General features: G+C 43.9%; 1 long non-coding RNA gene across 1 annotated transcript in view; it reads right to left on the reverse strand.

Annotated features, from left to right (window-relative positions):
- Positions 1–459: 459 nt before the first annotated feature.
- The window catches only part of LOC128352912 (uncharacterized), a 43713-nt gene continuing 21854 nt past the window's right edge, over positions 460–22318 (reverse strand). Inside the window, exons 2-4 of the long non-coding RNA XR_008320706.1 lie at positions 7719–7860; positions 3383–3468; positions 460–499 (exon numbers count right to left, since the gene is read on the reverse strand). This is a non-coding gene — a long non-coding RNA (uncharacterized LOC128352912). The remainder of the gene's footprint in view (positions 500–3382; positions 3469–7718; positions 7861–22318) is intronic.

Consider the following 22318-nt stretch of genomic DNA (forward strand, 5'->3'; position numbering starts at 1 on the left):
TCAGAAAATAGAGTTGGGCAAGGTAAAACTGAAAGGTTGCCAATAGTAGACTAATGACTTAAGGCTATTTGTTGCATCATCAAGCGTAGATGCTTGGCTATCATAGTGCATAATTGGAATACTATGATTAAACCAATTAAGTGTTTATAGGAGATTGATATGGGGAACCCCTGCCAAAACTCTAGGATCAGCTACTGACAAATTTGGGGGAACTGGGAAGGGTTGAAAATGTGGTTGAGAAAGTCTTATGTACCACTGCGGTCACTTACTTTTTATCCCTAGGGATCCAGAGGTTGCTAAAAATCATAATGAGTCTTTGCCCTGCAGGGTGGTACCATCCAATCTCCTGGATCATGGACTATGAGGTTCCAAACACTTTTCAGGTCACAGTATATAGCCGACGGGCTGCATTTTCTCTGTAGGTTGCTAGCTGGGGAGGCCTGCTCCAACAGCTGATTACACGTTCCATGCTTTCATTTTCCTAATTCAGATATTGCTTCTGTGGACACAAATGCTATTTTGATGAGTGCATAGAGAACTGAATGGATTAAAACAAATTTATAAAGGTACAAAGCAGAATGCAGGACACTCCGATACCAATAAAGCCAAACTGGCAGCCATAGCTCAAATAATGGAACAGAAAAGAGTCTACTAGTGTGCTCTCCTCAACATTTACAAACTGAGTAAATTTCACTCCCTTCTGTTGAAAATGATTCATTCTCTCCACACCATCCTGATTCTCAAAAGGAAAGTGCCGTCATCTCAACTACCTTTCATATCCTCTGCAGCAGCTCAAATTTCTGTGAGATTTTTGGGTTTCACAAATGGAAACTATCTCAAGTCTACCACACTTAAGGTACTTGTAATTAATTTTGCATCATTTTGTTGAACACTGTGTTTCAGATATCCAAATAGCACCAACACAACAGGATCTAGAGATAGACCAAATCTGGTAATCTCTGCAATTAATTTGAAAAACTCATCTAGTAGTGTTTAATTTTCCAGCAGATTGCCATGGATTCTGTGGGTCTTTTGGAAAGTATGACATGATGTGTGTTACCAATTTACATGACACGTTGAATGATGTATGCAGAGATGAGAATGATTTAAGCATCTGCAAAAAAAGAGGAAGGCCTGAATTACATCCTCCTCCCTTCAGCATCTCCTTTCCTTTTGCTCACAGAAGCACAGGTTGACTAGCAGCCCTGTTCGACAGTTTGCCAGTCACTGGCCATCTAAAGCAAATAGAAGCGTGTCAGGAAAGCAAGTTAATTTGCTTTCCTCCTTGGTCCTTTCAGGAAAGGTCTTTCCAAAACTGACATGCATACACTGGAGTATACTTAGCCCACGTTTGCACTGGTGATTGGTCCTTGGGCAGAGCAGTGAAAAGACATTTCCTGTTTTTTGTGGGTAGTGTAATAGGAGCCACTGATTTCACCCTAAGCTGTGAGCCGAAAGAGAGAGGAAATTGGAATGCCTTACGGTAATTAATCATTTACTATGAGACCTGTCAAAACCTTTTGTAAAGCTGATAACTGCTGTCGGTAACCAACTAGTGCAACACCATCTGTGATTGCTTAAAATATCATCCAATTCTCAGTTAAACACATTTTACATTTCTGCTTCAGTCCATTTCCAAAGTATTCTTTGGGGAAGTTCTGCCTAACACTTTGCCAAGAAAGTGTTGTTGCTGGTATCTGTTAGCGGTGTCTTCTTATTTGCGTTTCTGGCATATTTGTGTTTATTTGGAATTTGGAATTTGCATTTTGCACGTGGTTTGCTGTAACAGGATATATGTGATAGAGGCATGGATTTACCACACTGACCAATATATATAGGAAGGAAAATAATTGCTGTGACAACTGCAACCAGTTATTCAGAGTTACTGGTTAAATACTAGGAAATGTCTCCCATCCTCACTTCCCATGCTTCTTATGGTCTTGTATTCTCTGCCAAAGTAGATTTCTGAGTTGTGGAGCAATCGTTTCTGGCAATTGCTTCTCTCCTAAAGCCAGTTTCTGTCTGTGGGGGTGGCAGTGCCTCTATGACAATGGCTCCCTACCATCTCCCAGGAATCCAAGCCAATTCCTTAATCAGGGTGGGACCCTGCTTCTTTGACACATGACCACCATTTCACCCCAGCACACTTGGAAGTCTGTTTCCTGCTTTACTCTCTTTGTTATGCTCAGTCAAACAAAGATAAAGAATGTTGAGACTGCAACATATGATTTTGATGCAATTTTTAATTACTTTGCTTGCTCACTTTCTGTCTGGCTGACATTTGATATTCATATAGCTCTTGATGTGATGTTCTGTGGAACTTGGAAAGTAGCATGCTCCTACACCAGTTTTACCTACATCATATCTTCTGGCTTTTTGTACAGGGCTACATTATGGAAGACACCTTAAGTGGCATGGCAGGGAAATGCTTGACCAACAAGCAGAAGGTTGCCAGTTTGAATCCTAGCTAGTATGTTTCTGGACTATGAGAAACACCTATATCGGGCAGCAGCTATATAGGAAGATGCTGAAAGGCATCATCTCATACTGCGTGGGAGGCGGCAATGGTAAACTCCTCCTGTATTCTAACAAAGACAACCACAGGGCTCTGTGGGCACCAGGAGTCAAAATCGACTCAACGGCACACTTTACCTTTACATTATGGAAGAGGAGCTAGGGAAATGAAATCTAAAGCCTCTGTCCTTTGGATCCCCATGAATTTTAGCTAAATCATCCTCCCACAGTGTTCCAAAGAAAGAGAGCTAAACGCCTTCACCCCAAGAACAAAACAAGAATTGTTCTGTGAACAACAGTCCAGAGAAGAAGAAACTTCTAATTTGGATTCTATTTTGCTTTTGAATTATTACTGAATCTAATTTTGATCTGTAAAATAAAGAAAATACTTTTACTCTCTGACGCACCTTTGTTCTTGTCACTGGAGACATTGCACATTAATTACCAAGTCAAAGGACATTAACATGAATAAACACAACTTAACCAAAGAGAAATCATTGTAAAGGTGGTGTTTCCAAATGCATGCACACTTGAGGCGATTAAATATTTCCACTGGTGCATGAAAAACTTATATATTATCCTCTTTACATCTACTTTTATGTTACTATACGTTCATTAATTAAAGAGCAGGAGCAAAAAAAATTATGAAGTTGATGAAAGGTTTACAGACCTTGTGACCTGTTCCAACCCCAAGGATTAGTATGGAAACTGTGTGTGACTGCAAATTATTATACTCACCTTATTAGCATAATGATTTCCCACCTTCCATGGTACTTCATTGTTATCTATAAGCTCCCAAAGGCCCTTAAGCTTGTTAATAACCATTATGGCTGTGCAATGAAGTGAATCAAGACTAAACTGAACTCACCTGAGCCTAAGTAGATTAACCCTACTCAAGTCCGATGGTGTCCATATTTCAGCTGGATCTTTTTGCACCAACAAATAAGGATGAGTCTGGGTGGAATAAAACACGAGATGATTTTTAATCTGTTTTCTCTCTATATATATTTTTTAAAACCAAACCAAAACAACTATAGGTATTCAAGTCAGGCCCACGCAGTGCTGGCTCCTGAATTTGGGTTGGGGGGGTGCTCAGGAAAGGCATCTTCAGAATTGGACGATGTTGGACATGCAAACTGAACATTCTCTCATTCTGTTCTTTTCGCTTATCTTCTTGGGTTCTCTGTGCAAAGTGAGAATGGTAGTATTGCTGGTATGCTTGGCCTTTTGCTATACTGGGGGCCAAAATAAATGCCAAGCCTCACCATTCTGTGGAGCTAGTCCTGAGCTCAAAATCAAACTGTATGCACAGCAGATAGCAAGTGCTTCCAGATAATGAAATCTTTGGAGCCCTACTCTCCCAACATATCCAGGGTTAATGAATGCACATAAATGGGAGATCTTTATGCATGCACATGATTGCCCATATGGAGGAAGCCCTACATATATGCAGTTGTACATGTGTTGACTGCTTGGAGTCATTTGCGGGGTCATGCATAGACTGGGGTAGGGCCTGCTATCATGATCCTGCTTTCTTCTCTACATATGTTCACTCACCCTGGATATGTCAAATGCATTGGGCTTGCAGGGCTGTCCTTAGGGAAGGGCAAGCAGGCTCCACTCTTTTAACTCCCATAAAAATAGTTGGAAGGGGACACCACACTCAGGTGAGTCTCACTATCAGTGCGACTCACCGTTACAGGGTTAGCAGGGGGAGGGGGCTGAGCCCGCCCTCCCCGCAGATGAGCAGAAGGCAGCCCTGGGTGGCCGGATCAGCTGCCCACATGACCGCCAGCTCCATCACGGAGCTGGCGGGGTCTGCAGGGATTGGGGGCTGCGTGGCCCCTGGAAGTTCCAGGATGACCCGCACAAGTGCATGGGGCATGCTGGAGAGACCCCCGAGCCCAGGAGGCTGCTTGCAGCATCCCAGCCAGGGGTCTCCTTGTGTGTTGCCACAGTGAGGAGCTGCACCACGGCAATACATGACCAAAAAACCCGGGTTAGCGGAGCGCTCGCTCCGTTAACCAGGGCTAAGGGGAGGGGAGCTAAGCAGGTGACCCGCTTTGGGGAATCTGGGCTCGCCTGAGAACTTGGTGGTTCCCACAATCCGAGGGAAGAGGGCTAAGCTCCTTTAGCCCACTTTCCGTGGATCGTGAGAATACCCTCACTGGCTGATTTGCCCCAGGCCCTGCACCCTACCAGGGCTCTCTCAATTCAGCCCTGGGCTTGAGTCTTACAACATTGTCCTGAACTTAAGATGATCTTTATATGGAACTTGTGGGACATCCACCAGATTGTGAGAGTATGGGTTAAGTGTGGGTAAGGCTTTGCATGTATTATGAATAATAATATGAAGGGCTAATAATATGAAGGGTGTTGGTCACTAGCCTGGAGAGTGTGTTCCTGCTTCTTCTTAGGATACAGCACCACACAATTGACTGTCCAATCAATAGCTGGGCTGATTCGGTGCCATTTTGAAATTAAAAATGGTTCTACAAGGAGATGTAAGCAAATTCAGCCTTAAAACGATTTTAAGCTTTTGATAGTGAAGGAGGAGGAATGGGACAATAGCTGGATGAGGACCATTGTAAGAAATTTAACCAAATGGATAATGGGAATGTTAGCAGCTCTCTAATAAGGGGACTAACTTTCATGTGAAAAAACTAGGAGGTGGGGCAATAATCATGGACATTTTTAAATCTGAAAATCAGTGAGGGACAGATTCTAGCAGCTGCTCATAATATTTTAAAGACAGACATCAACTGAATGAGTTCAATGATTTATTTAATTTAAACTTAAATAAATCATAGCTTCCTATGATTTTAAAATATAGAAGAAGAACACAAATTGAATTATTGAATTACTTCTCCAGATGTATCATCAGGTACATTTCTTGCAATGCGAATCGATGGATTCCATTCAAATAGCACATTCTCTTTACAAACTTTTGGCACATTTGGCAAAATACAGATTTTGAAACCAGTTTTTGAGTTGATTTGATCCCTCCCACCCACCCCCAGTTCATTCAAAAAGTAACTGATAGTTTTTTGGGTCAAACAGAGTCAATTTTAATCTGCCTATTTGTCTCTCCACCTGACCTGCATCCACAGTGACCAAATGACAAGCAGAAGAACACAGCCGGGCTTCTTTGCGTGACCATACCTACAACTTTGGAGTTTGGTGATTTTAAAAAAGGGATGGGGATTAATTGCTTTTGTCTGCACATAATGCCACTTTTAATGGGGCAGAAAGAGGTAAAAAACCCTGACAGCACAGCTTGACATGCTTTTGTTACACTTGGATACAGATTGTTTGCAGGGGGCGCTTCTGGTTTGTCAAAAAATCTTTAACATAGTACCTTGAGGGACTAAATGATCTTGAAAGGTATCAATAAATCTTTGGGCCGGTGAGAACATTGGTGTGGTTTTATCAAAGCCCAGCTCAATGGTGTATTGCACCACAATTGCTTTGGGCTTGAGCTGTACACTTCCACTGCCTTTTCTCTAAGCCAGGGGGAGGCAACATGCAGCAATCCAGAGCTGCTGAACTACAACTCCCATTACCCCCAGCCATAATTTATTACAGCTGGGGATGATGGGAGTTGCAGTTAAGCAACATCTGGAGAGCCACACGTTGCCGACCCCTGCTGTAAGCCTACAGGTCAAACTACATGTTACAACGATCATACAAATAGCACATCCACACTTGTCCCAGGAGGGGCCCAGTCTGAACTGAAACCAGAGTGCTGAAGTCCTCCTTTCTCCATGCCATGGACCCAGTCCGGACTGGAGCCCCTGTCAATGCCATTGTCTGGCAAGGCAAGCTGTGCATGGTGTACTCCATGTGGTGTGCTCCATTGGTCTGTGTAGGGGTTTGTCTGCATTCTCACTGGTGTGGGGAGACTTGCATGTATAGAACTGATTAAAAGTAACAACAAGTTTAGGACCAAAACCTCCAATCTCAGAGGTAGGATACCTCTGAATACTAGTTGCTGGGGAGTAACAGCAGGAGAGAGGGCATGCCCTTAGCTCCTGCCTGTGGGCTTCCCAGAAGCACCTGGTAGGCCACTGTGTGAAACAGGAAGTTGGACTAGATGGGCCTTGGGCCTGATCCAGCAGGGCTGTTCTTATGTGTTTGGGGGTTATATGTATTTACCTATATCTAGGGGGTGCCATTTGATGCTCCACTTCAGGCAGCAAAACATCATGGGTCAACACTGCCAACAACCATGGCTCAGTGCCCCTTTTTAAAAGTTAAAATCTTACAGGTCAGTTGTTTGGGAAGGAAAGCAAGGGCCTGAAAATTCCACTAAAAAATTAATTGGCAAGATCTTACCTTTTACAAAAGAGCTCAGTGAATGTTGTGTTGGATAGAAGCATATGGAGAAATTCTTTTGCACAAAGCCAGTTGAAATAAATGGGAGCTGTGTAACAGCATAGCACTCTTGTGGAGAGCTCATTCATTGCAATGGGGCTTATGTAAGGGAAATTCTAGCTGGATTGTGAGATACAAATATATATGTATGGCAAATAATTTGAATACGAATTGGTTTCTGTACTCAAACTGACCCTGGCTCTTTTAGAAATGAAATCTGATGACATCATCTTTTGACAGCCCTGATCTTTAACCCAGTTTGATCTAAAGCAGATTCTTCTGGAATGATATCATTAAGGTAAATCCCTGAATCAAGAGTGAACCATATCCATATAAGCCATTCAAGAGTATTAAGTTACTGAGAATTATCTCCCTGTTATTTTCCTTTTGCAGCGCAAACAATGTGAAAATTGTAGTTAATGGCCCCACTCAACTGAACTTTATCATTTCATTGCTGCAGACATCTAATATCCTAATTATTGCTAAAATAATTTCAAGAGAAATGCAGGTGTAAAGGTTTACCAGTAGAGCAGTTTTTACAGGTTGTTACTCATATTAAGAGCTGAAAAAGAATTTTACCAGAGTTCATGCCTTTTATTATGAATGTGCACTTTATTTATATTTGTATTTTATGCTTCAGGTTTCCTAGTAGCCAAGGGTTCTGAAAAATGTATTCAGTAAAATTCAAGACTGGAGCAAATGTAATGCTAACTGACTCTATAGACTTCCACACTCCTCCCTTTCCCCCGCCTTTATGTGACACCCACCCCCAATTCATTTCTAGAGCTAACAATGGATAGAATTACATCTGCACTGGCATTTCCACTAACCTCAAACCACTGTTTGCAAACCTGATCCTGCAACTGCTGTTCCTGGAGTAGTTCCTGACTATCCTTCCACTGGAGATCCAGAGCTGGGTCCAGTTATGTGGCCCAGAGACCTTGACCTGGCAGTCAACCTAGCTGAGTTCTTCTGCAGAGATGGGAAGAAGCAGAAATATGGCAGCTGCTATGGGTGCCAGCACAATTTGTGGAAGTCGCTGTGAGTTCCCTTGAGACAGAAGCAGCTGTGATAGGGAAGTGAAGCAGGAGGAGGATGATACAGAAGTGACTCATGCAATAAAGAGTGGGAGGAGCCTAAATGGTGGGGGCAGAGCATGGAGACTAGAACAATAACAGCCAGGGGAAAAACATGGAACCACAATACAAAGAGAAGAGAATGGGGCAATTCACACAATTGCCCCGGTTGGGCAGGGAGGGTTCAGGGTGGGGAGGATGCAGGGGGAAGGCTGCTTTCACTTTACCTTCCCCCCAGATGACCAAGCAGGACCTCTTCGGCTTGCCTCCCACACGTCCACATGGGCAGCCCTGCTCCATGCAGCTCCATGAAGCACGGAGCAGGGCGGAGGGATCTGGGGCCGGAACTTGTTGCTCCAGCCCCTGGGCATCCCTCAATGCAACATGTGTTTGCCTCAGTGCAATGCACATGGGGATTCCCCTCTCAGATGGGCGCTTTATGCACCCGTCTCTGTGACTCCTTGGGCTGCAGCATTTGTTAAAGGGGTTAGGTGGCTGGGGAGCAGAGGGATCCACAAGGATCCCACCACTTCTCATAACCAGCCTAACCCTGCCTGAAGCAGCCCAGGCAGGTTTAGGCTGGTCATGGGAACAACCTCAATATTTCCCTGCATTATCATGAACAGGAAAATACTTCTGAGACTAAGCACAGGGCAGGCACTTGCAGTCCTCCCCTTTCTCCTAATCCCTCATGCATGAATTATCTTCATCCTTTTGTTCGGAAGTAATAATGATTACCTTTATATTCCCCCTTGCTGGGATTCCTTGTGGAATTCTGCTATCCAGGCTCTCGTTCAGCAAAGGAGACTCTTACATGCAGCTGATGCAGTACTTTTCTGCTGACAATGGATGTGTCCGTTGTGGATGTACACCCCATACCTCACTATCCGGAGACACTAGGCACATGCTTGATGCGAACCTTGACATCCCTGCCACATACACACACATGCAGGATCCGAACAGACATTCTAATGAGTCTCCTTTATGTCTACTGGCCCTCAGCTGTGTGTGTGTTACTTAGTGATGTTGCTGAAGGTCAAGGATATCTGGTTTGCAATGCAAATGTACCCATCTTGCAGTATGCAAATGTGTTCTGAGATGAGTTCCCTTGCCCCCGTATGTGGTTTTTGGCTCACAATTTAAATTGACAATATTACAAATGTATGTGCCCAGTTTGGAGTCTGTGTGGTCTGCATTCCTCATACGCTAGAAGTCAGCTACTGTCTTGATGGTTGGATGGTGTGACTTTTTTGGTTGGGTGGTTGGATTACACTGACTTTTAAAAAATTGGTATGTACATATACAGGACAAGACTGTGGCTCCTCATCAAGGGATCACCCCGGCAAATTACTATGGGCTTGTTCCAGACATATAGATGCAGCTGCATACACAAGAGGTGATCTGCTCAGGGCTCCATGTAATGAAGGCCCTTCCCTTTCTCTTTTCCAGCAGTGGTCCGTCCACGGAGTGTTGTGCTGATCCCCTCCTGCGTGTGCAGCTGTCCATTCTGGGGAAGAGACTATGTCCTACCTTTTAAATACATTTCCGTTTTTTCTTTTTCTTTTCCCCCATAAAGAGAACATAAAGGGCAAGCAGGAGACCTTACATCATGACAGTGACTGAAGTGCTGGCATATTGTTGTGCATTATCAGGAAACATATTGTTGCAGAACAACAAATATATGGTCCAGTTTTCAACAAATGTGTTACTCATTTGACTTTCCTCACACACCCTTACATAATGAGTTAATTTAAACTTTGAATTATTTCTTATTCTTTGTATAACCAGCCTATGAGTGATGGAGGATTTGGTTTTGTTCCCCTACCTCCGCCATGCTTGAGCCAAAACCATTCTAAAGGTAGAGGTAAAGTGTTACATGGAGCGACAGCATTACAAGGAGCCGTTGCGTCGGTGTCATCTCCTAGTGACCACAAAGCCCTGTGGTTGTCTTTGGTAGAATACAGGAGGGCTTTACCATTGCCTCCTGGTATGAAATGATGCCTTTCAGCATCTTCCTATATCACTGCTGTCTGATATAGGTGTCTCACATAGTCCGGGAAACACATGAGTGGGGATTCAAACTGACAACCTCTGGCTTGCTAGTCAAGTCATTTCCCTACTGCGCCATTAAGTGGCTTCCTAGCTGTAGTCAAAAGGGGAATAATCAATTCCAGGTCCTCAGCCTTTACTATATTATGCAAGGATCCATCCATGTTGCTGGTATATGAAAAACTATAATTTATTTGATATATCATAAAACTGAAGATCAGTTCTGCAGAATTTTCACACAAATCTAGAATATACAAGTTCTATTAGGGATGGTTCAGTGCCAAACTGGTTTGGACAAGGTCCAAATGGGTTTGGCGCCATGAGGGGGGGAGTGGTGAGCCGGATCTTTTAAAAAGAGGAGAGCAAGTCCTTACCTGCTCTCTGCTGCCACATGGAGCTTCCTGCTGCAACAGTGCTGCCCAAAAAAACCTGCATGCAACACTGGCATGCACATGGCATCCTCTCCTCATGGTGCCAAACCAGTGCACGAACTTCAGTTTGAGCACATTCCTAAGCCATGAGGCTGTTCTCACGTGCAGGCAAAAATGGACAAATGAAGCCAAGCCTGGTCCTGCTCGTGCATGAGAACCGCCTGGATCACACCTGATCCTGGTGGTACCTTGGCGTCAAACCTTCCAAGCCAGCCAGCCCCTTAAATGGAGTTAAGGAAGCTAGCGCTCCCCTTAGCCCTATTTTTTAAAATCATCTATCAGCCCCGGTTGCGGGGCTCTTGGCCAGTGTCAAGGGAATCCCAATAATGCACTGCACGCTCGTGGCATCCCAGCCCATGACCCTCCACGCTGCCCAAGGAGTCAGCTCCCAGACCAACAGTAAGGATTGTCTGCAGGAGAGGTAAGCTTTTTGAAGCTTCTTTCCCTCCCTACCCCTTCAAGCCATTTCTCACAGATTATGAGAAAGGGCTCTATATCTACTTCTAAATTAGCACGTCTCCAGCATTTTTCATGCTCTAACCTTTATATACATATAGCTCTAGGTATGCTGTATACAGGTAGAGGGTGAACAGGAGTGTGCCAATTAGCCCCCCCCCCCACATGATGTACTCCTTAATATGTCCCTTGTGCTCCCTGAGTTCAGTGCTTGTCTGAGGATGGTTTCAATGAATCCAGGAATGCTTCCTCTGCAAGATCCTCAAAATCATGCAGAGGAAGTGTTCCCCCATGCTGTCCTCCTCAGATAAGTGCTGAACCCAGGGAGAGCAGGAGGGGGTATGGCTAAGAGGCACATTGATGTGAGAGGTGGGGATCTCATTCCCCTTCTACAGTGTACCCAGTTTTAGAACAATTTAATATGGCTTCAGGTGGAGTAAAACAGCATCATTGAGTAGGCTATCATAGCTTTCTCTGGGGGCTCAACTGAATGTAACACAAAAAATCATGAGTACTCTCCTGATAGTTTTTAAATAAAAAGCAGCCAGTTTAAAAACGTGAGATGTGTTTGCAGGGCAGGATTAGAGCTTTCTTAACCCTTTCCCTCCCACTATTTGTTCGGTTGAAATTACACTCCCAAGTTGCCTTTCTTTCCATGGAGGAAAATATATATGGAACGATTAAAAACAACAACAACTCTGAGTGAACAAATGGGACAGGAATGTTTTAAGCGATACCACCCCCTGCCATATTTCTGCTCCCAAAGACGTTTCTTTGCGACTTCAGAAGCTGAAGAGAAGACTTCAGAAGCTGGGGCGCGCCAGCGACAAAAACAAGCGCGCGCCACGAAGGGAGCATGTGCTCTGCTAGCTCTACTCTCTTTAAGCCTTAAGGAACAACGACAGGGGCAGGGGCGGCAGGGAGGAACACTGCCGCCCCAAGAAGATTTTTTAAAGGACCAGCACCAGAGGGGGAAGAGCGGCGGGGGGAGGGGGAAATACTACCACCACCACCCCGCTTAAAGTAACAGCCCCCCCCGTGCCGGAACGAGGGAATTCCGGACTGTGCACACCCCTAATGCACAGGCCTGTGTGTCAGGGCATTAGGAGGCTGGTGTCTACATCATATGTCCCTGCCTGATCTCCCGTCCACTTGGTTAAGAAGTCTGAGCTTGGAGCTCATGTTCCTTAACTGAGCAGATAGAAGGGCAAAATGAGGAAATGAGAAGTGCTCACAGACCTCTCATTCACCATGATGCCTGTGCATCTATTCCATGAAAGGAGGGGTCTGTGGTTTATCTCTCTGTTTTGCCCTGTGTGGGTCCCTCTGTGTACAAGCACTGTACCTCCTGTGCACTGGATGTAAATCCTCAGGAGCCCTGCCTCTGGAATGGAGTCACCTTCATCCCCTGAACAACCTCAGGGTGCGTGAGTGGGGGGTGGGGAGGTTTCAGGAGCAGGGTTGGCCATATCTATCCTCCATCTCTGTATTTCAGGTTTTTTGTCTATTGCTATGGGTGGCCCCCAGCTAGAGGGAGGACCTACTGTCATTCTGCTTGCATGTCTTGCAAGCCTTCTTCTCACTTCATCATTAGCCCCCTCCTTAAATAATCCACAGCACTCAGCACAGGTCTTGCAAGAGGCGGAGTCCCTAGACTTGTAGAGTCATTCATCCCAAAAGCTGCACTCTAAACCCCTGCTAACTGGGCAAAGAGGCACCTTTTACTATGGTGATTCTCTTTATTTAGCAGGGGGATAGTAACTGGCCCTATCCACCCCCAACACAGTACTTCCAGTGACTGTTGCTGGTGTCTATCTTATGTTTCATTTTAGAATATGAGCCCTTTGGGGACAGGGAGCTATCTTATTTATTTATTATTTCTCTGTGTAAACCACCCTGAGCTATTTTTGGAAGGGCGGTATAGAAATCGAAATAATAATGGCGTGGTAGTGGGGCTTGCATGCTCTGAGGAAGGTGAGAGCTATGCCAGAGGTCCAACCATACTGGACAGGTCTCACCAGAGGAGCCAGACAAAGAGTGCCTCTCCCATCAACAATATGGTGAGACGTAACTTTAATAAATCTATACCGGATCGGTCGTCGCCCGGGTCAACAAGGACCGAGCCAGATGCTGGAGTCCCTGGACATCTGGTGGCAAGTGGGCAACAGGACTCGGGATCTTCAGTTGAGTAACCAGGGCTGGAGATAGCAAAGTTACTGGAAGAAACGTCGCTTAACCGAAAAATATATACGGAAAATGCCAACAAGGAAATAATGATCTGCTATTATAAGTCTAGTCCAACTAGAAGAAGTTATTTTAAAAGAATGTACCACATTTGGAAAGAGAAGCATCCAGATACAGAAATAACAGAACAAAGGCTAGCAGACCAGAGAAGATTCATAATAAGAAACAAAGTATTCACAGGAGTAGAGCTGGAAGAACTGCAAAGAGCAACACAGGTTCAAGATATGGAAGAAGAATTACCACCAACTGAAGAAGTTGCTCAGGCGCAGGTGGAGGAGGTGTTGGAAATAGAGGATGCCACTGTTGCTGAACTGTTTGAAAATCAAAACCAGGCAACCTCCCCTTTGCCTTCACCTCAAAAACCCGAATGCCATTTAACAGAAAAGCAACAAGAACTAAAGGAAAAAATAACAGCACATGAACCAAACAACCACCAGGGTTTGACTACCAGCTCTAAAAACAGTTACCAAAAAACAACTTACTCAGGCATTAAAAGATGTCAATGCTGCACTTGCAGAAATAACAACCAATAATTTGCAAGAAACAAACCAACTAATGTACAGTGCAGCAACAATAACAACACAAGAGCTCGGATATAAGATCAGTGGACCTATAAAAAAAGAAAGTAGTGCATCACCTAAATGGAAGATTAGATTAGAAAATAAAATCTCCAGGCTCAGATCAGATGCTAGTAAACTGAAAGATATGAAAGATAAGAATCTGAAGAATGAAAACACCAAACAGTATCTGATCCAAAAATACCACCTCAATTCAAGGAAAATTAGAGAAGTCCTGGAAATAATAAAGCAGAAAATAACAGCAGTGTCAAAGAAGATTAGCAGATACAAAGCCAGAATCACACAACACAGGCAGAATCTCCAATTCCAGTCGAATCAGAGACGTTTCTACCAAAGCATAGAAAGAGAAACTGCAGGAAACGTAGAAACACCAAATAAAGAAGAAACAGTGCAATTCTGGGGGAAATTATGGGACAATCCAATAGATTATAATAAAAAAGCAGGCTGGATGAAAGAGGTCAAAAATGTGACCAACAAATGCAAGATCTAATAATAACACCAGAATTAATAAGTGAAAGACCAAAGAAAATTAAAAATTGGACTGCTCCTGGCGACGATGAACTGCATGGCTTTTGGCTTAAACACCTAACAAGCCTTCATAAACAACTATCAAAACAGTTCAATCACATTTGCAAGGAGGTGATATTGAACAATGGCTAACAACTGGGAAAATTCATCTCATCATGAAAGACCCAGCAAAAGGTGCAGTTCCAAGTAATTATAGACCGATAACCTGCCTGCCAACCATGTTCAAATTATTAACTGGACAAAGAGCAGATGAAGTGATGCAACACTTATTAACTAACAAACAGCTTCCAGTTGAACAGAAAGGAAATTGCCCGAACACCAGAGGCACAAAAGACCAGCTGCTGATTGACAAAATGATTTTAGAAAACTGCAAGAGAAGAAAAACAAATCTAAGTGTTGCATGGATTGACTACAAGAAAGCCTTCGATTCATTGCCTCACACATGGATACTAAAATGTTTAGAAACAACTGGTGTCAGCAAAAACATTCAGATATTTATTTTTTTAAAAAGCAATGAGCATGTGGAGTACACAGTTAACAATCAATGGTGAGACACTTGGACAGGTTAGCATTAGAAGAGGCATTTTCCAAGGGGACTCACTATCCCCTCAGTTGTTTGTAATCGCCATGACCCCTCTTTCACAAATACTAAACAGAACAGGCCTTGGATACCAAACATCTAAAACATCAAGTAAAATCAACCATCTGCTGTACATGGACAATCTGAGGTTTTCTGGAAAGTCCCATTCAGAAATTGAATCACTGCTAAACACTGTCCGTATATTCAGTAGCGATATACCAATGGAATTCGGACTAGACAAGTGTGCTGCGTTAATAATGAAAAGAGGAAAAATAACAAAAACAGAAGGAATAGAACTACCCAATGGAAGCAAGATCAAGAACCTGTAAGAGAAAGAACGTTACAAATACTTGGGCATTCTCCAGGCTGACAACATCGCACACACTGAAGTTAAAAGAAAAATTGGAAGTGAATACATCAGGAGAGTTAGAAAAATCCTCAAGTCCAAACTCAAATGGACTTGAACACCATGGCGGGGACACCATACAAGCCATAAACACCTGGGCTATACCTGTTATCAGATACACTGCAGGAATAATAGACTGGACCCAGGCAGAGCTAGAGACGCTAGATCGTAAGACCAGGAAAATCATGACCATCAATCATGCTCTGCACCCCCGCAGTGATGTCGATAGGCTATACCTCCCTCGCAGCTCAGGTGGAAGAGGAATGCTGCAAGTCCATCAAACAGTAGAGGAGGAGAAAAGAGGCCTTGAAGAATATATCAAGGACAGTGAAGAAGATGCACTTCAAATGGTCAATAACACGAAACTATTCAACACCAATGAAAGAAAGCAGGCCTACAAGAAAGAACAAGTAAGGACCGAGCAGAAAAATGGAAAAACAAGCCACTGCATGGTCAATATTTGCACAATATAAGTGGAAAATCAGACAGCACCAAGACCTGGCAATGGCTTAAGAATGGCAACTTGAAGAAAGAAACAGAGGGTTTAATACTGGCTGCACAAGAACAGGCACTAAGAACAAATGCAATAAGAACAAAAGTCAAAAAATCAACCACATACAGCAAGTGCCGCCTTTGTAAAGAAGCAGATGAAACAGTGGCCCACCTAATCAGCTGTTGTAAAAAGATCGCACAGACTGACTGCAAACAAAGGCATGACAAAGTAGCAGGGATGATACACTGGAACATCTGCAAAAAATACAAGCTACCTGTAGCCAAAAATTGGTGGTACCATAAAACTGAAAAAGTGGTAGAAAATGAAGATGCAAAAATATTCTGGGACTTCCCACTACAAACAGACAAACATCTGCCACACAATACACCAGATATCACTGTAGTCAAGAAGAAAGAAAAACAAGTTAAAATAATCGACATAGCAATACGAGGGGATAGCAGAATAGAAGAAAAAGAAATAGGGGAAAAAATCACCAAATACAAAGATCTACAAATTGAAATTGAAAGGCTGTGGCAGAAAAAGACCAAAATAATCCCAGTGGTAACTGGCACTCTGGGTGCAATTCCAAAGCAACTTGAAGAGCACATCAACATCACAGGGGCCACAGAAATCACCATCAGCCAATTACAAAAAGCAGCTTTACTGGGAACAGCCTATATTCTGCAATGATATCTATAATAACAGCAACAAGACTGGCAATAAAAATCAGCCATCCCAGGTCCTTGGGAAAGACTTGATGTCTGGATAAAACAAACCAGTCAATAACACCTGTCTGACTGTGTAAAATAATAATAATAATAATAATAATAATAATAATAATAATAATAATAATAATAAATACATGAGTAGAGTATTCGAAGAGGGTCCAGAAGTCCTGCCCAGGACTCCTGCCCAGTGAGAATCCAGGTTTTCAGCCAGCCTCCCACCTGCAGTATTCATGCAGCATTCATCCGCAGAAGTAAACATGGTAAGTGTGATCGTGCCCACTTCTGTGATCAGCAGGCAGGGCATCCCAGCCTGCTGATCACAGAAACCGATGCAATCATGCTTGTAGCATTCATCTGAAGAGACAAACACTGTAAACGTGAATTTTATGGGCAAGAGGGTTACTGATGCGCTGGATTCTCACAGTGGGTGGGACTTCCAGACCTGCTTGCAATGCTCTACTCATGTAGGTGGCTTTGAGGCTGAATGACTTAGCAGGGTCTCTGTCCTTCATGAGCTCACCCTCTTGCGAGACCAGCCAGTGATGGCATGTAGCTAGCTTTCTTTTCCCCAGCCCTCTGTCTCAGTGGGGATTTGGGCACTACAGCAGCCAGGCAGGTCAACTCCTCAGCCACACACCCCTTCTTGCTTGGACAAGGCCATGCCCAAGTACCTTTGGGTCTTGGAGCACTAGCCTGCCCACACTGGACTCCTATATTTAGTTCAGTGACTTCCTTCTCTGATGTTGATGAATCTGCTTGAGAAGTATTATACTCAACTATTTCTAAAACCCCCCCTGCAATTTAAAGTAATAACATACATTCAATCAATAGAACAAAAAAGCAATGAAGTAACCAATTACACAATTTTAAATTAATGTGTGATATCCCTAATCTTAGTTCTTCCAGCAGCAAATCACTACAGTATTTCTTATATATTAGATTAAACAGTATCTCAGTTTAAGTAAATCACACATGGAAAACGTCAAAGGGGAATTCCCCATCATTCAGTTCTGTTTTTAAAATATGTAACTCCTTTTAGAAACCAGATGTTCCCAGTATTTTTAATGGCAAAGCAACCTAAATAATTCAACATTAATGTAGCCATTACAGAGCACATAAACATCTTTGTCCTGGAAAGAGAATTCAAGAGTGCTGCTAGAGATACTAACACTAATTGCTTTTAACAAGTGCAAGATAGAGGTGAGAGGAAACCTGGCATTGATTTTTGCGCTGCCAAAGAGAAACTGACCAATGAAAACACCAGCATCTAAAACTCAAAGTGCAGAGAGGTAGCACTTTGCACAGGAAGTATCATGAAACAGTCCGTGTCAGCCCAGTAGTAATTGGACCTTTGAAGCTGCAAATGTGAGAAGTGATGAACATTCATCTTTAAAGCATGCCGAGTTCTCTGAGATGAGGTTTTGGTTCAAGGAAGAATGTGCAGTTATGTGAAACCTGACCCCGAGGTCTTTCAAAGTTTGGCTTAGGTTATGCTGCCAGTGACCTTGTAAATTTAGACAGCTGCTAGAGTACCACTAGGAGCAAATTATTACAGCAATTGTGGTTTTCATGACTAGACCAAAAGCAAAGGATACCTCTTTAAGCCTTGCTGGGTCAGTTTTCACTTCTGCAGCAACACTACTGAGAAACAGAAGCGTCTGTGCCTTGTGATTTCAAGACAAGTTGCTTGGATCTTGTAAAACGTTGAGGAACAAAGAAACAAGCCAGTTTCCTTAAACAATACTGTGTGATTGGCATACGATCATTACTCTTATATAAGCTATGCAGCTACTACAGAGATAAGTTAAAAGAACAACTGATCAGCTTGATTGTTTTACAGAATATGAATCTTTAGTAAGTGGCCTATGTATAAGATACTCTACTCAAATTTCATCTTCATTTTTTACTTTCTATGACTATTTCTAGGAGAATCAAGTTTTCCTCTGAGTCCCAGTGCTGGAGAAACCATTTTGATTGTATTAGGAACATAGGAAGCTGCCTTATATTGAGTCAGGCCATTGGTCCTGACTCTGTAATGTCTACACTGACTGGCAGCAGGTCTCTGTGGTTTCAGGCAGGAGTCTTTCCCAGCACTATCTGGGGATGCCAGGGATTGAACCAGGGTCCCTTCTGAATGCAAAGCAGATGCTCTGCCACTGAGCTATGTATGACCTCATGCTTCTGATACATGGCTGTGATTTACAACACAACATGAAGCCACAGGGTTAGCTTTTAATTGGGGTACAATTAAATGATAGGTTGTTGTTAATTATATAATTTATTATTGGAGGGGTCTTGGAGGAAACTGATTATCTAGACCCATTTCAAACTGGTTTTCGGGTGGCTATGGGGTGGAGACTGCTTTGGTCGGCCTGATGGATGATCTCCAATTGGGAATTGACGGAGGAAGTGTGACTCTGTTGGTCCTTTTGGATCTCTCAGCGGCTTTTGATACTATCAACCATAGTATCCTTCTGGAACATCTGAAGGGGTTGGGGGTGGGAGGCACTTTTCTACAGTGGTTCTGCTCCTACCTCTCGGATAGATTCCAGATGGTGTCAATTGGAGACTGTTGCTCTTCAAAATCTGAGCTTAAGTATGGTGTCCCTCAAGGCTCTGTACTTTCTCCAGTGCTTTTTAACATCTACATGAAACCGCTGGGAGAGATCATCGGGATTTGGGGCTGGGTGTTACCAGTACACTGATGACACCCAGATCTACTTCTCCATGTCAACTTCTTCAGGAGCTGGCATATCCTCCCTAAATGCCTGCATGGAAGCAGTAGTGGGCTGGATGAGGGAGAATAAACTGAAGCTGAATCCAGATAAGACGGAGGTAGTTATAGTGTGGGGTCGGAACTCTAGAGACGATTTTGATCTGCCTGTTCTAGATGAGGTTACACTTCCCCAAAAGGAACAGGTTTGCAGTCTGGGAATACTTCTGGATTCTCCCTGGTTTCTCAGGTTGAGGCGGTGGCCAGGGGTGCTTTCTATCAGCTCCGGCTGATACGCCAGCTGCACCCATTTCTCGAGATTGATGACCTCAAAACTGTGGTACATCTGTTGGTAGCCTCCAGACTTGACTTTTGTAATGCACTCTACGTGGGGCTACCTTTGTACGTAGTCCGGAAACTTCAGTTGGTTCAGAACGTGGCAGTCAGGTTGGTCTCTGGGTCATCTCGAAGGGACCATGTTACTCCTTTACTGATGCAGTAACACTGGCTGCCAATAGGTTTCCGGACAAAATACAAAGTGCTAGTTATAACTTACAAAGCCCTAAATGGCTTAGGCTCTGGGTATTTAAGAGAGTGTCTTCTTCATTATGAGCCCCACTGCCCATTGAGGTAATCCTAGGAGGTCCGTCTCCAGTTACCGCCAACCCGTTCGGTGGCTACACAGAGACGGGCCTTCTCGGTCGCTGCCCTGAGATTGTGGAATGCACTCCCTGCTGAGATACGATCCTCCCCATCTCTGGCAATTTCCAAAAAACAGCTGAAAACCCATCTTTTCACCCAAGCTTTCTCATCTTCCTAAATTTGGGGTTTTTAAATATCTGGTTCATTTTAAAATTCAAAACCCATTTCGGGGGTTTTAATCACTGTAATTGTTTAATTGTTGTTTTAAAATGTTTTTAAATTGTTAATTGTTATGTTGTTTTTAATTTGTTTTAACTCTTTACTGTTTTAGTGATTTGTTTTAATTGTAAACCGCCCTGAGCCATTTTGGAAGGGCGGTATACAAATCAAATAAATAAATAAATAAAATATTGTATTTTTACCACAACAAATGGTACCATTTCTGGTTTTTTACCTCAGCACCGTAATGTCTTAGGCTGCCTTTCAGTGATCAGCTGATTTTAAGTAAATAATATTTTGCTTCATGATTACCAGAACAGAAGTGTGGGGGCAAGTGGGGGCAATTTTTTTTTAAAAAAAAGCTCTGACAGAATCAAAAGGGGACTCCCTTCAGCATTTGGGGGCATAGTTGCAAAAGAGCTAAGATACTGAGGCTATTTCCACGACCAGCCAAAAATGGGCTAAGGAAGCCCAGCCCTGTTTTGGTTGGTCGTATGCTGCCATGGGAGCCACGTGGCTCCCAGCGGCCAGCCCTCTAAAATGCCCCCTCCCCCAAATGAGGTACTGGAGCAAGCACTTTGCTAACCTCGTTTTTGTGATCGTGAGTAGCCATGGCGCAGCTCCGTGCCACGGTGACTCACAAGGAGACACCTGACTGAGTGCCTGCAACAAGCCTCCTGGTGTTGGGGGATTCCCCAGAATGGCCCACACAATTGCATGGGGAATTCTTGGACTTCCGGGTGCTGGGTGCTGGGTGGCCCTTGATCCCTACCACCCCAACTGGCTCCATGACGGAGCCGGTAATCATGTGGGTGGCTGCCCAGGGCAAATTCCCTGCTCATGTGTGGGGAGAGTGGGTCAAGCCTGCTCTCCCCACAAAAACCCTCATGGTACTTCAAACTGTTTGTGTGAAGCACCTCACAAATTAGCAGGGTGATTCCTTATTGACTAAGATAACCCATGTGACAAATAATTGCCTCACATTCATGGATTTCATTTGTCTTGGTGGTGGAACCAGATAGCTAAATCTGATTGGTTACATCTTGTCATTCACACAATCAAAAACTGTGTGTTCTACCCGGGTTTGGAAGCTGTCTGTGCTCTAAATTTTTGGTTGTGTGGAAGCAAGCTAGGATGAAAACCTGGGCAGAAGTGATTGTGTGGAAACAAGGTAGGAGGAAAACCTGGGTAGCTTTTCCTTTCCTCCTACCTTGCTTCCACACAATGAGGAGATTCTCACAATCCACTAAAAGTGGGCTAAGGGAGCCTAGCCTGCTTTTAGTGGATCGTGTGCTGCCACGGGAGCTGCGTGGCTCCCAGCAGCAAACTCCACTAATTCCCCTTCCCCTTAGCTGAGGTTAGCAGACTGAGCACTCCGCTAACTGTGGCTTTTGGATTGTGTGTTGCCTCTGCGTGGCTCCACACCACACCACCTCACAAGTAGACCCCCGACCGGGAGGCTAAAAAGCAGCCTCCCAGCTCAGGGGTCTCTCCAGCATGCCCTGTGCGCTCATGCAGGGCATGCTGGAACTACCGGGGGCCGCATGGCCCCAGAGCTCCCAAGCCCCCACCGGCTCCCTGATGGAGCCAGCAGTTGTGTGGGTGGCCACAGCGGCCGCCCAGGCAGGGCTTGCTGCTCATCTGCAGGGAGAGCAGGCTTAGCCAACTCTCCCCACAAACCCTCTGGAGGTAGGTCTCATTGATCGTGAGACCCGCCTCAATCACTTCTACCCAGGTTTTCATCCTAGCTTGCTTCCACACAACCAAAAATTAAATTGGCAGCACACATAGCTCCCAAACCCAGGTAGTTTTTGATTGTGTGAATGACCTCAATATGTGTCTGAGTTGAGGAGGAATTAAACGGAGGGGAGAAATAGTCATTGAAACAATAGGAAAGGGGGAAACACTGGATACAAACAATCACAAAACAACATTTTGGGAAAACAGATTTTTGGTTTAAAAAAATTCTCACATGAGGCCTAAAGAGAGGAGAAATTGCGAGGTATTGGTAGAAAAACAGGTAACAGTATACAGAGTTTTGGTAGCTGGAGGCATGAAGACCAGGAAGCCAAGTGGTCATCAGGTTGCCAAGGCCTAAATTGCTCAAGTTTTCCTTCAGAGCTGCTTGCTTGCTTGCTCTCTCTCTCTCTCTCTCTCTAGTTTTTCTAGAGAGCTGCAATTATAATTAAAATATATCATCATCATCATCATCATTATTATTATCCACTGAGTGCAATTCCTTCTGTCATTGAAAACCAAACCTACAACATACTCCTAAGCATGTTTG

Source organism: Hemicordylus capensis, chromosome 4 (genome assembly GCF_027244095.1).
Source record: "Hemicordylus capensis ecotype Gifberg chromosome 4, rHemCap1.1.pri, whole genome shotgun sequence".
Taxonomy (NCBI): domain Eukaryota; kingdom Metazoa; phylum Chordata; class Lepidosauria; order Squamata; family Cordylidae; genus Hemicordylus; species Hemicordylus capensis.